At 36.6% G+C, this 15,957-nt stretch overlaps 1 long non-coding RNA gene across 1 annotated transcript; it reads right to left on the bottom strand.

Moving 5' to 3' along the window:
• Positions 1 to 2,181: 2,181 nt before the first annotated feature.
• LOC136249153 (uncharacterized) lies at positions 2,182 to 2,978 on the bottom strand. Its single transcript, XR_010698093.1, has 3 exons — positions 2,607 to 2,978; positions 2,461 to 2,550; positions 2,182 to 2,375 (listed from the first exon to the last, which is right to left on the bottom strand). It is a non-coding gene; the product is annotated as an uncharacterized lncRNA (long non-coding RNA).
• Positions 2,979 to 15,957: the final 12,979 nt, after the last annotated feature.

The raw sequence follows: 15,957 nt of genomic DNA, 5'->3' as shown, positions 1-15,957 counted from the left end.
AGGAATTAGGATTGCCACTACCATTAGCATTGGAATGAATTGGTAGCTGTTGCTTGTGCCACCATTGTTAAATTGCAAGCCTTTATAAAATAGATTGTTAAATTGCAAGCCTTTATAAAATAGTTTGAAATTGTATAGCCACCTGCTTGTTAGGAATTAGGATTGCCACTACCATTAACATTGGAATGAATTGGTAGCTGTTGCTTGTGCCACCACTGTTAAAATTGTAAGTCTTTATAAAATAGTTTGAAATTGTATAACCACCTGCTTGTTAGAAATTAGGGTTTCCACTACCATTAACATTGGAATGTTGTTAGGTTCAGCCTTGCCACCACATACATATAAATTTGCATAATATATAAGCTGTAGCCAATTCTTAGTGTATGCCACAACTGAAAAATAGCCACCTGTTTGTAAGGATTGCTAATACCAGTAGCTCTTGCTTGTGCCACCACAATTATTAACTGTATAATGGTTTTTCTAAGTTTTTGCTTGTCACCACCTGTTGAATAATAGCTAGCTGCTACCACTTGTGTATAATAGCCATCAATTTGATACTTGTATGACCAGTTTGGAAGAGATCACCACAACTATAAAAAAACTGTAGCCACTACTTAAATATTGTATTTCTTCTGTTTGACAGACTTATTCCTGCTTTAAAGCCACCAAACTATGGTTACCACAACTTTGATAGCATTTGCATCAGTGTCTAAATTGATTCATAATTCTGATAAGTTTTGCTTGTCACCACCTGCCACCAGTTTAGCCACCAAATAGCTAATCTATTGATCCAGTTTAGTTTGTGTTTATGAATAATACATAGCTGCAGGCTTGCCTTCACCTGTTGTTTAGCAGCCATCAACTATTTGTTTACCAGGAGGAGATGAATGATTTATAGCCACTTCACCATTGAATTCTTTAGAATTGAAAAAATTACTCTTAAATTGAGTTGCGTTTATGCCCTTTAAAGTTTTCACAATACAAATATGGCTCCCACCTTGTTTGATAGCCACTGACTAAGTATTTGATTGGATTTCCCACCTTATGAAATTCTCACCTCATATCTTGAGGTGTTAAATCATTTGAAAATTCAGTAAACGTACTTTAATTTCAAAATTACTGTCTTGCTCCCACATAATTCTGCATAAAATACCAGCAGTAGAAAGGAATATGGCTCCCACCTTATATTTGATAGCCACAGACCAAGTATTTTATTTTGTTTTGTTTGATTGAATTTCCCACCTCATGAAATTCTCACCTCATATCTTAAGGTGTTAAATCATTCAAAAATTCAGTTAACAGCTGATACATATCCTCTAGGTTGACAGCTGATATTATTTTTCACTTTTGTTTTTACTACTTTAATTATAACAATAATTCATTACCTATAGCTACATAGTTGTCTAATTTAAAAATGCTCACTATTCCCTTAAGTGATGTGAATACACCAAACTGCATTGGAAGAGTGGCTGGCTGCTGAAACTTCAATGCGTGACCCTGCAGGTGATAAGTTGATGTAACTGGTGTCAAGTATGTCAATACGATTCTGAATTATTAACATAGTAATAGTTTTAGTTGGTCTCATCAGCATAGTAGAGTTGGCCAGTTTAGTATTTCTGTAACACTTGAGTGGTAGGAATAATGAAACCTTACAACACATCTCTGTGTACTGACTCAGTGCTAGATATATCCTTTTGCATGTGTGGTGCCCAAGCATACTCCAAAATTGGAGACTATATATATAGCAGTTGGCCTTGACAGATACTGGAAAATCCTAGAGGTTGCATTGTAGAAAACTTTGTTAGCTTTATTGGTAACTTCTCAAATATGTTGTGACCATGATAGTTTGGAATCAATAACTATGTCTGAGTATTTTGTGTGTTCTATTTCACTATAACTTAATTGTGTAAAATGTATTGAAAACGGATAGGGTTATGTTAAATGACTTTGTTGCACACTTTTCTAGTGTGTGTGGGTCCTGCAGGAGAAGTGACAGTCTTCTTCTGCATGGATGGGTCTGTAAAGAATGACATCATCAGCATATATATAGTCTGACCGATGAGATGATATTATTAGGTAAGTCATTTATGAATCATAAGGGGCCAGCACAGTGTCCTGTTGGATCCCAGATGTTACATCAACAGGGTCAACGTTTACTATTACCCATTGATGTCTCTCTGAAAGAAACTGCTTTAACCATTCTAGAAGGTTGCCTCTAATGCCATAATGATGCAACTTGTAATATAGGTGTTGGTGAGAAACTGTATCAAACACCTTTGAGAAATTCAGCAGGTATTGCTGGCAATGGATCATGTCTGTGTGATCCTTCATCCTAGTTGCTCAACTTCCAAATGTTTGTTGTAATACAAGTCCACCTGTAACAAAAATTGTGCATTACAGTTAACAGTGAATATTCATCACACAACATGGAATGTATACATGGTTTATATTATTACGCACCTACAAGTGGGTTGAAACTACTTGTCATTGATGTATGATGACTGACACATTCTGTTTCACTTAGCTTGTGCCTGTTAGTTCTGAAATAATCTATATCAAAATAGCAACAGATGAATTCACATCTACTACTAACACAAAATCCTTACCTTTGATTTGCATCAAATAATTTGTTTTGTTCTCTACTCTGTATTGACATTTCAATCCAAGAAACTCAACATTTCCAGCAGGTATAATCAGAATTTCTTGTTAGGTTTTACTCCAAAATCTTCTGATTATATAAAGATGTAAAAACATGACATCTTCAGGTTAATCTAAAGATGGACAAATCTTGAATATCTTCAGGTTTCAATTAATCTAAAGATGGACAAGCTGGATATCTGTTACATTTTAGCAGGTATGTCCAGTCATTATGCCTTTATTGTTAACATTGACATTGTACACTTGTAACCATCCTCTGATTACTATAAGCAAATCGTGAACATATCGAGTGAGAAATCGTGACTCCACCACAAACCAAGTCTGTAGCTCTGTACAAGATAACTCTAATAAAATAAGCTCTTCACCATTTTTTTTTTTTTCTTTTTTTTTTTTTTTTTTTCCAAGTAACCATGGATGGAAAAGCTGGATATCTGTTACATTTTAGCAGGTATGTCCAGTCATTATGCCTTTATTGTTAACATTGACATTGTACACTTGTAACCATCCTCTGATTACTATAAGCAAATTGTGAACATATCGAGTGAGAAATCGTGACTCCACCACAAACCAAGTCTGTAGCTCTGTACAAGATAACTCTAATAAAATAAGCTCTTCACCATTTTTTTTTTTCTTTTTTTTTTTTTTTTCCAAGTAACCATGGATGGAAAAGCTGGATATCTGTTACATTTTGGCAGGTATGTCCAGTCATTATGCCTTTATTGTTAACATTGACATTGTATACTTGTAACCATCCTCTGATTACTATAAGCAAATCGTGAACATATCGAGTGAGAAATCGTGAAATGCAACAAAAAGCATTTACTATAAACCTCCACCACAAACCAAGTCTGTAGCTCTGTACAAGATAACTCTAATAAAATAAGCTCTTATGTACAACACCACATAATGCATCACCTTTTTTTTTTTTTTCTTTTTTTTTTTTTTTTTTTTTTTTCTTTTTTTTTTTTTTTTTTTTTTCCAAGTAACCATGGAGCAATTAATTTACATGTATAGCAATACATCAATAGATTGTGCCTTGATGTATAAAAGCTGACACATTTGGCAAAACCATATCTTAATTGTGTGGTAATCTCTTTCAACAGCCAGTTTGTCTTGTGTTTGCATGTGTGTATGTGCATATGTCCATATCTTAATTGTGTGGTAATCTCTTTGCACAGCCAGTTTGTCTTGTGTTTGCATGTGTGTACGTGTATATGCACTTGAGTATGTACCTTGATCTTGCTAATTGCTTGGAGACAATAGTACATATTTCCATTTAATTGATGCATGTCATACATATTTTGTACATGTGGTTTCCAAGTTATATTAGCATAATTATGTATTGTTCCTCACGGACCTGAGCAAGGAAGAGCAACCTTGCCATTTGCTTAGAATGTAAGAATAATCTTTTGTAGTTTCCATTTAATTGATATGTTGTACAGTACATACATGCGTGAATTTAGACAAGGTATAATGATCTTGCCAATTGTTGGAATAAACATCTTGTTCTGTTTCTTTATGCACTTGGGAAAGGTCATGCAACCTTGCCAATTTTGCTTTTGTGCACCAACTTGTCCTTAGCATGTGTGTGTGTGTGTGTGTGTGTGTGTGTGTGTGTGTGTGTGTGTGTGTGTGTGTGTGTGTGTGTGTGTGTGTGTGTGTGTGTGTGTGTGTGTGTGTGTGTGCTGGTATGTTCTTGTAGAGAGGATCTGGTCATGGCTGCTAGGATACACAAAGTAGCTGGTGAGATTACTAAGACAAAGCTGCTAGTTGCTGGGATTGGTCTCACTGAATTTGACTTGGTTCCATTAGTATTGGATGGTATGTAGTTGAAGTGATTAATCAGTTTAAGCACTTGGCATCATTGGTTGAAACATGTGGTGGAGTAGCTGGTGAGGTTAGTTGTAGGATTGCACAAGCTTCCAGAGCATTCGGCAGTCTTGTTTACTGCATCAGATTTCACACTGGAGACTAAGAGAACAGTGTAAAGATATGTTGTATTGGAAGTGTTGTTTTATGGTGCTGAAACATGGGCCCCACCCTAGAGTTGGTTAGTAAGTTGGTAGGTTTCACTGGAGATGTATACGTTGCATTTTGGGTATTAGTAGACCTAAAGGAGTACCTCACTATTGCTGAGCTAGCTGGCAGATTTGGAATGATTGAGTCTATTGGTGAAGTGTTAACATCGTATATATCGAGATGGTTAGGACATGTTGTCCAAATGCCTGACATAAGGCAACCCAAGAAGCTATTGTTTGGTTGGCTCCCTCAGAAGCACCCTGCTCATGATGTCAATTAAGCTCCGTTGGTGAGACAAGGTCTGTCAGGATATGAAGAAGTATTGAGTAGATGAGTCATCTTGATATAAAGTAGCCCGACATCATACCAGATGGAGAATTTATTGCAATGAAGGACTTGATCAGCATGTGATGGCTCCACCTTTGAACAAACCCTCAGAAGCACCCTGCTCATGATGTCAATTAAGCACCATTGGTGGGACAGGTCTGTCAGGATATGAAGAAGTATTGAGTAGATGAGTCAACTTGGTATAAAGTAGCCCGACATCATACCAGATGGAGCATTTTTTGCAATGAAGGACTTGATCAGCATGTGATGGCTCTACCTTTGAATAAACCATTTATATGTACCACCTGCCATTGATTGTTTCAAAGGAAGCAAGACATTATAAGGCACAGATGTACTACCACCTGTCTTCGTCGTTGACAAAGAGGACACATCCTCTGTTGGACAGCATCATCCCAGGATGTCTGGCTTCAAATTCAGTTCCAGTTCAAGTGTGTGCGTGTGTGTGTGTATGTGCGTGTGTGTGTGTACATACATATCTGGCTTGACCATTGTAGTGCTTTCCAAGAATGTAACATTTGTGTATGCATTTGGGAAAAGTACCAACCTTACTCCCTGGAGTTATCATTTGATCAGTGTATCCTGTGTACGATAAGTCTTGTGTTTGTATAGTGAATGCATGTGTGCATTTAGCTTGCCAATTGTGTAGAATTACATCCTTTGGCAGCATCTCATAGTTGCACTAAGCAAACTCTTGCCATATTCATTGTATGAGCTATTGCTCATAACTAAGCATATCCTTAAATGGTTAACATAGCAGGGACCATTTTTTGTCTTTTCTGCAGTATAATTGAAATGAAAAATCACAGAGACTGGAAAAACCATTCCTAGGTTTTGAATGAATAACACCGTGGTAAAGTTATTAAGTATTAAGAGACTAATTTTCCAAAGCAGTCAGTGCCATTAAATAATTCATTGTATGGTCACCCTGAAAGTATTTACAGAAGAAGTCCTGTAGTCATGATGCAAGATTTAAGTGTGTTGCGTATGTGTATGTGTGTGCATGTGTATAATTGCATATTCAGGTTTGCAAGCAAAGATGCACAGGTATAGATAATGCCAAGGAAACTGTATCAGTGTGAACAGTGTTGCACTGTATCTGTGTAATGTGCCATAATATAAATGCTGGGTAAAGGTGCACTACATATGTGCATCTGTGTATGTGTGCAAGTGAGAACTTTTCACAGACTACTGTATGTCTACTACTGGTTAGATAAAGAAAAATATTGCTAGGTGCTCATGGCTATATATGGCTGGAGGTGATAACATACAGTGATGAAACACACATGAACTATTCTTTAGAATAACCATGCACAAAACTACAGACTTGACATGTCATGGAAATTCACAGGAACACTCTTGATACACACACAAAACCCACAAAACATGATCAACGTATGCTGTTGTTCTAATTAGCCACTTGATCAACTTTAAACTGTGGTATAACTCAAACAGTCAATCAGATAGCTTGGTAGTGAGCTAATGAGATAGTAAAATTGACTCAGCTTAGTCAGACCTTTTATTGTGTAATCTGATTCACAATATAGTTCACAATATTATGTTTATAGTTGTCACAAAACAACTACCAAGCTGTACAATAGTTGAGATATGAGAACTCAATACATACAGTCATTCTTGTATCCATAATGACATAACATTGACACCTGCATCTTCAAGAAATGTAGCTTAGAGATCAAACTTGAACCATTCTGGAAAAAGTTACATATATTTGTATGTGGAACTTGCATGGTCTAGTGTTGGTCTTGCAAGGCTACAAAATATGCTGTTGCCTGTTTGTAAATGGCAATCAATTTAATGTACATTAAGTGGGAGAGTGATGTGCTTTGGGGGACTCCAGATTACGCTGATGCTGACAGCCATGTAGAACATGTTTTTTTAAATACAACACTCTATACTTTCTGTGTCAGCAACATTTAATTATTTGGTTCAGGATGCTGTAGGATGATAGGTGACAGTCAGACTCTTGAACCTGCATAATTCCATGCAGATATTGCTTTAAAATTGAAGATGCTTCATATCTGAGTAGTGAATAATGTGCTCCATACTGCTAAGGTTACACCACCAGTTTTTCTACACCACCAGTTTTTCTACGCCACCAGTTTTCCTAGAAGAAAGGCTGTAGCAATCTATCCAATTACTGACTTATTTGTTGTAGTTAGCAAGTCAGAACAGCTCTTGTTGACATGGGTTGAGCAAAGATTAACAGAAATGTAATTTCTGCAGCACATGCAGTGTCTTAACATGACTGGTGGAATACCATCTAGACCAGGAGACTTGCTAGGTCTAGTGTATTTAAGTCATTTAATGAGAATTTACATTTTCATTTATGAATGCTGAAAGCAACTAATTGGATATTGACAACTGCTTTGTCAAAGCTGTCAGTTAGAGGTTTACCATTATCAGATGACACCAACATGATCTCTTTTTTTCGACTTGTGATATATTTTGAAATATTTTAGAAGTGTTGCTGTTAGAACTGATAAATAGTTGGAACTGATAATTCTACATGAACTGCTCAAATTCTTCAATTTTACAATGAGATTCCCTAGCACTAGGGGTCTGTGGTCTTCAATTTGACAATTCAACCTTAAGGAATCTGATTAGATGAATGAACTTGTTTTGAGGAATATAATTCATCCATTCCCTGTATAAGATGAATGAACTTGTTTTGAGGAATATAATTCATCCATTCCCTGCATAATAGTGTTCAAAGTCTATCCAGTTTGTCTCAACAGTTATAGAATTTCTGTTGGAAGTGATGATTCCTTAGTCTGTCAAAGGCACCTCTGCATTTTAGCCTTGTAATCAAACATTTCTGGTATGACTGAAACCACAAGATCCAGAGTATGACTACTGTGAGTGCCTTATGAATTGAGTTGTATAGTAATTTACTGTGTAGAACTGATTAAAAGAGTATAAGTACACAAATAATTATATATGCAAATTAGTTCACAGAGAATAGGTATGAGGATAAACCATCTTCACATTTTCCAATGAATGTAGGAATGGCTTTGCTACAAATATCGTGTTCCTTCCAAGACAAGTCCTCATCAATCAGATGTATTTTGCTGTATCCGCTGACCATGGATTGATAATGTTTATGTAGGTCTTTTTTTTTCCTTTTATAGGTAAATGGATACATTTAGACGGATTACACTTCATTTGCCCACTTCTTTAAATTGAAAAGATTATTTCTAATGACAGGTGGTATTGGCTTCAGTGCTAATTATTCTGAACAACCACTTGTCATTGACATGGTATATCATTTACACAGATGAGGAGTAGAAGTGGTGCTAGTAACGGTGTTTTGCCTTCACGTAGAACTGACTAAACAGTTTGTCAAATTTTTATCCAGTATAAAAGTAAAGTGGTATCCAGTACATAATTTTCAATGGGAAACTTTATCAATTGTTTTGGATCCGTGTGAAAAGCATGTTAATTTGTGTTCTGGATGTTGCGGTTGGACTAGTGAGTATAAATAAAGAAATCCAAATGATGTGTTCCCACAAGGATCTGCTCTATTTATTTATTTGTAGAATGCCATGATTTGTGCTGCTTTTCAATCTTAATGGAATTTGCCTTGGTGTCAAGACTGAAAGATCGATGAAGGTAAGCAATTACGTTATTTTGTACACTGTTTCATTCAATAATCTAGGAGGAATTCCATCTGGACCAGCTGCTTTGTTGCAAGTATAATTTATGTTGTAATGATGGATATCCACATATTGTTGATGTAACATTATTGTCACAAATCTTTAATACATTTTTTGTATTGTCAATAATGATGATGTATACTGTGGGATGTAAGTATGACAGGTCTTTGTATTCCTTTTTTTTAAAGAATTCGACAAGCTGATTTGATTGTATGGTGAGACCATAATACAATATATACAGTTTGTGCAGTAAAAGTAACTACTATCATTTGATTGTTTAATACCAAGGATACATAACATTTTTTACTGCTCCTTATAAGGAACATAACCATTATTAATTGCAGCATATAATGTTTACCTAAGCATATTATTGCTGACCTAGAGGTATGTACACAGCTACAGATGTGTACATGTATTAAGTACATTAAGGTAAAGTCACAGCAAATATATGGAGAGTAATCTTGTAAGAACCTGTTGTTACTCAACAGTACCACTCAAGGTAGTGATGCTACCATCTGAAACACTACATGATTAATACTATTAACAATAGGTTGTAATAACTACTTATATTACTTGTAACAAAACATGCTTTGGCTGGTGGGAGTTGACAGCAAACTATTGTTAAGTAAATTTTCAATAACCCCTTTTGGTTTAGTACACAGCTATGTGTATACACCGCAGAAGGTTCTGCAATGATTTATTTATGTAAGGAATTTGTACAATAATTGCATGCCAGCTTGCAGAGCAGAGTTTCACTTGCTGGTAGTAGTGGTATACAGGACATGAATACTTGGCCTGTGGTCAATGATCACTTTTGACCCATGCAGGTGGGAGCCAAATACTATTATAGTTGTTACCATCAAATTGTCAATTGTAGTGTAGCAAGTTAAGGTTGTTAAATAAATGATAATAGGCCAAAGATCTTTGACCATGTCTATATCCACTTTCTCTCCAGTGTTAATCTAGTAAGTGAGATTGTTTTTTTTTTCGTAAATCACTCCATTATAGTCCTGCATCTATTCTATGTCTTTTGCCAAGTGAGGATTTAAGATTGGGACACAGTACACTAAGGATAATGTTTGGTACTGATCTGTACTTAAAACTATAAACTTCCCAACACTTGATCGGCAATATCACTATACTATGGTGTGATGATGATCTTACATGACAGAATTAAAATAAGTGCCACAACTTTAAATGTGTGTCAATGTTGGATCCATGCAGTGTATACTGCTTTGATGTGAAAATGTAGACTTGAGCTCATATTTGGTGTAATCCACATAATGAAATGTTTTGCTCTGTTAGTTATGGGGTCTGGGTTGGGGTAACGGACAACTGAAGGTGATGGCAAAACAGGGATGGTGGCAACACACAAGGTAGTAGGTTGGTGGTGACAAGGTTTGTGTATGGTGGGTTAAGCCCAAAGGTTATCTGCAAACCTGGGTACTTCATGATCAGTGTAATGAACATTTTGTTTATATGGGTATATCATCTATTTTATACCACAATTATTACATTCATAAGGAATAAATGCAGTTGTCACAGTGATAGTCTACCTATAATAAGAAATTTATATAGTTGTGCAATAATTATGCAGACAAGTATTACTTGCTGCTAGCAATATACATGGTCCATAATCATTCATTATAATTAGTTGTCCCAGGTGGGAGCTAATGATATGACAGTATTTTTATAGTTTATGATTTATGTTAGTTTAATAAACTTTGGTTAGTGGCATGATAAAGGTGGGAGCCATATTGAATGGTACGTACACTGCAGTTTGTGCATTATTATATCGGTTGGGTGGCGACTACATGAAGTAGAGGATCACACAGGACATATTTGCTTGAGGTTACAATGATGATCTATATTGTCCCTTTTGATATATTTAACAGCTAATTTACATTTTATATACTATACGGCAAGTTCATTATAACTTATGAAATATTACAATATTGATCCAACAACTCTCCATATTCAATCCTTTGGAGATATAATGCAAAGACTGTCCTCTGCTACTGGGCCCTTCATCCAGTTGCGGAGTAAGATGTTAGACTTGTTTGTTTTTGTGTGTGTATGTGCTGTACACTTATGAAATATATACATATTATGTAACATACTTATACCGTTGGTCAGAGGATATTTATACACAGTACATGTTGGATGGCCATGGGTGGCATTATCTTTTCAGTCAGAGGATATTATACACTATACATATTGGATGGCCATGGGTGGCATTATCTTTTCAGTCAGAGGACATTATACACTATACATATTGGATGGCCATGGGTGGCATTATCTTTTCAGTCAGAGGACATTATACACTATACATATTGGATGGCCATGGGTGGCATTATCTTTTCAGTCAGAGGATATTATACACTATACATGTAGGATGGCCATGGGTGGCATTATCTTTTCAGTCAGAGGATATTATACACTATACATGTAGGATGGCCATGGGTGGCATTATCTTTTCTGTCAGAGGACATTATACACTATACATATTGGATGGCCATGGGTGGCATTATCTTTTCAGTCAGAGGACATTATACACTATACATATTGGATGGCCATGGGTGGCATTATCTTTTCAGTCAGAGGACATTATACACTATACATATTGGATGGCCATGGGTGGCATTATCTTTTCAGTCAGAGGATATTATACACTATACATGTTGGATGGCCATGGGTGGCATTATCCTTTTGGAATTGATATTTATTATCATGTTACTTTATACATGTATATATGTAGGTGGCTTATTTCTGTATATAGATGTGAAGGTGGTGTGGCATTATATATGTATCTTCTGCCCTTTAAGTGTGAGGTATATATTTGTCTAACTCATTTAGGAGACAAATATATATAGCTCACGTGATGGCAGCTTATACAATACCTTGTGTAGTAGATGGTGGCCCTTCCAATCTGTAGTGGCTGCACTCTCTGGTAACAGGAAATTTCTAGTACAGTAGTGGCACTCTCTGGTGACAGGAAAGTTCTTCTACAGTAGTGGCTAGGGTAATCCTTAGCTGGCACTTTATAGTGAGATACAGTATCAGTAGATGAGATCTGTAATAGAATAAAAGTTGGCACACATCTTCTTTATACATTGATGTAGAATTTAGCATTCAACCCTTAAACCAACATGCCCATTTTAACAAAATGCTTCTAAAAAGGCATCATGGAGGGAATTAAAATGCTGAATGCAGGTCAATAAGATATAGAATGCGTGTACTGATATGTTTTAAGCAATGAAATACCAGTCAGGGTTAGTATGTTACAACCTGTTGATAGTTATAAGCCTAGCAAAAATCTTGCAGGAAATTGCACACAAGATAGATAACTGCAGGTAGCAAATTATTTTAAAACTTACGTAGTTAAGTATTCTAAGGTTTTTAATGCCTTCTTTATAGATTCATTTAAAAGAGTAACCCTTAAAGTCACACAGTCAAGAAAACTGGATCTAGACTTAGTATATATACATTATGACTGGTGATAGCCCCTCACATGCTGCCTCAAAAGAACAAATAGCCATAGTCTTGCCGTAACATCTAAATGTGTGCCTTATGATTACTTGCTGAGAAATGAAGTTGTCTGAAGGAATTAGTAAGTATGCAAGCAGAAAATTTTACCTAATAGAAAGAGTAGAATTCGTAGTAACTTATTGGATGCATTTTTGGTTGCATTGAAGGAACTTTTGGGCTTGGCTATACCACCAAGACAGTATGAAGGTATTGTAAGGCTGGTTTCTGATTAGTGAGAATGTCCAAACTTCTATGATTCCTAATATATAGTACTATCGTATTGTAGTGCAAGAAAATACACATAAGAAAGATTCGTGCAATTACCTGGATGTTATAAAACTTACATTGTATGATTCCAGTAGATCACTTGATTGTTCCGACATATGGTGGCATGAGTCATAAACCTGTGTAGGTAGGAACAATTAAAATGATGCTGTGTCTTACATCTAAGAACACACATTATAATGGTACTAACTAACCACAAGTATAATAAAGACTCAAGGTTTCCCATTACACGCATGCCTATGGGTCTGGTGGAATACACAGCTCAGTTTTTTGACTTTGACAACTTACAGCAGGTAAAATTGGCATAAATTGGTTAATATCAACTGTACCATTAGGTCACTTGTCCAACTGATTACCGTCAATGGTTGCAGACCATGTACTGTAACTTCGGTGAAAAATGGGTCAAACTACATCGTGGACCTATATGGTGTGCAACTAGAGCAGAGGAAGTTCTTCAAAGGAGCAACTACTTCTGTACCATGTAAGCAAAGGACCATGGAAGTATGGCAGTGTTTCAACAATGATATTGCTACTATGTGATATGGTACATTTATAGGCTCTAGTCAATGTACCAGCAATTTCTGAGAGGAGGTCTATTATAACTACATGTAGAACAACACTAGATCCTCAGATACAGGTATATGCCTAAACTGCATGCTCATGTGGCTATATGTTGTGAAAACTTCATAATTTTTTCCCTTTTTCATAGTTGAATGTTCTAGACGAAGCAGTTCAGCATAACCCAAATGCTTGGTGGTGGCTAAAGGCTGATGGCTGCGACATAAATAAAGGGTTAAAAGAATCTTCTAGGCTTGAGTGGAGTGGTGATGTGGATCTGGCTGATGGCTTGCTACTAGAAACATACAAGGACTACAGAAAGTGACTGGAGACTGCAGAGAATATTGGTTTACATGGAGACAATGTGGTACAGGAACTTGCCAATGTCTTGGACACAATAAACAAGGATTTACAATTCCTGCAGTCTCGTATGTGGTTGTAGTTTCACTACCATTTGTTACTATGTGTTATCCCTTGTAGAGATAATCAAGTTCAACAATGCATACTCAGAGAAACTTCAGTCTCATGTGCAAAAAGAGAAAGATCTGATTATTCTGTCATGGAAGGTCAAGGAATTAACTGAGTTAAATGAAAATGGAAGGCAGTTGCATAGGGACACCACCTCTTTGATAAAAAAAGTAGAAGAATGTGCTGAAGATAACATACCATCCCAGTTGTGCTCATTCCACCACAAATTAGTTAGCTTCATTAAGGGTGTCAGATGACATCAGCACACTCCAGCCACACACATCCTAGCCTTCATTATCAGTACTGAAGACCGCAGGAGAAAGCCCTATGCTCTCCCTGTACGGTGTATCCCGTATGTAGGAGTGGGTGATGCTAACATTCGTGAACTTGCCAATAAAATCATTACTGAAATGGTCAAACGAAACTACGTATGAGTATTCAATATGCAAGGTAGACAGTTGGTTAAAAGAGTGTTATGCATAACAATATAAAAGAAAATATTTATATAAAATATAATATCAATGCAGGCAGCAAAGAAGGAACATATCTGCTGAGCTGTGCAATCCTGCCATCAGTGCTGAATTACTTGGTGAAATTGACAGTTGGCATGCTCAAGGAACCACTGTTGATGATGGTATTGAAAGACTGTGGCTGAGAACAGTTCCTCCTGGCTATACTATTCACAGTTGGATTGAAGGTGCAGTGCTTAAGTGTATTTTGTATATTGTAAATCCTGTATTCAGGAAAGCATGAGAAAAGAGCTGAGAAGCTTTGCTCCATTCTGGCACAAATGGAATATAAATACCAAATAGAAGTTTTCAATGCACAAGGCATATCTTTCAAAAAGCATTTACATGTACCCAAGATCCATCCAGTCACACAAACTAGATTTTGTGAGCAAGAAGATGAAGCTCATGTTTATAAGGTAAGCACTTTACAAATTTATGGCTGTATTTTGATGAGTGATACTGTATTTCAGCGTATTGGACACAGTCTTAGGCATGGTGTCTCACATAACATTTGCCTGGAAAGATTTGAGGAGGCACTACATGACACAGCAGCAGGACTTACATATCCTGCACTGTCTGGAATCCGCAAACAAAGTGTGGAGGACGCTGAACGGTTGTTTAGCCCAGGTCTTGTATTATGGATGGAGAATAAGGGGTATCATCATGAAGCAGAATACCTCAAGCATGTACGAAATTGGAGGCGAGCTTGTGATGAGAGAGGACTAACCAATGATCAGGGAAGCGAGTTAAATGCTGGATTACTAAACTATATCCTGGATGATCTTATGCCATGGCATAAAGAAGATGGCTTAAGAGATTTTAGTTTGTTAGAAGTTAACCGGTAAGCAATTCATCTACAAATACAGTCCAATAGAACTACCTGTATCACATTGTATATCTAAGGAGTGTCAGTGGAGTCAGAGGATTCAGTAGGGAGACACTTGTAGCTGTTGTGGCTAACATTGAGTCCAGAGAGTGGAGAAAGCAGTTTAATTCTGAACACGGCTTGCCTACTGAACATCCTCGAGCAAGTACCACAGACGATGTTGAATGTTTCTTTAGTCTGTTGTGTGATTGTGTAGGGAAGGACTTTACATTGAAAGAGGTATGTCACAGGTTGGGTTACTATTCACAATAATATTGCATTTTAGGTGTTTTATGGTTGGCGAAAAGTAACCGAGGAGTTTTTAAAGAGAATGGACCCAGAACTCCCCTATTACTATCATACATCCAAACACAGCTGCTATTATGAAGACTTGATGCCAGATTAGTGTCCAACCAGTGAAGGCAAAATTGAAGAAGTTGCCTCAATTTGAAATACTTGGGGAAAATAACAGAATAACTTTTTCTGTTCGTGGTGACTCTTACATTCGAGCACAGTTCCACAATATCCCAGTAAATCTCCCTCCTCCTCTTGTTACACACAACCCATGCACTCATGAACATTCATATGCTATGACACATCAGAATTGAACTTGAATGATACTGATAAAATTATAAATTAAACTGAATAAGTTGTAGCACGGCTCCTTTGTACACTAAGTGACCAGTCACCATTTAGAGTGATATGAATACCAGTATACCAGCCAGGAGTACTGAAGTGGATATGGTACTTGATATAGTCAAATGATACATCTAGTATCTTTCCATCATTAATTGCACGGTGTACCTCATCTGTTATCTCACTGACAACATAACCAATTCGTTGCCAGCCCGAATTATCTTGACACATGAAAGCAATTGCCTTGGAGTCACGTTTATTGTCTGGTTCAGGTTGAAACTTGACTGGCAGTTTTATACCATCGTCTAGTTTCTTCCTTGCATATTTCAATGTATCCTGGTACCTCTTTTCCTTAGTGACTCCAATACACTTAAAAATAACTGTATGAGTAATTGCAGGAATTGCATCATCT

This window comes from Dysidea avara, chromosome 1 (assembly GCF_963678975.1).
Source record: "Dysidea avara chromosome 1, odDysAvar1.4, whole genome shotgun sequence".
Lineage (NCBI taxonomy): Eukaryota > Metazoa > Porifera > Demospongiae > Dictyoceratida > Dysideidae > Dysidea > Dysidea avara.
This window is presented reverse-complemented; position numbering and strand designations above follow the sequence as displayed.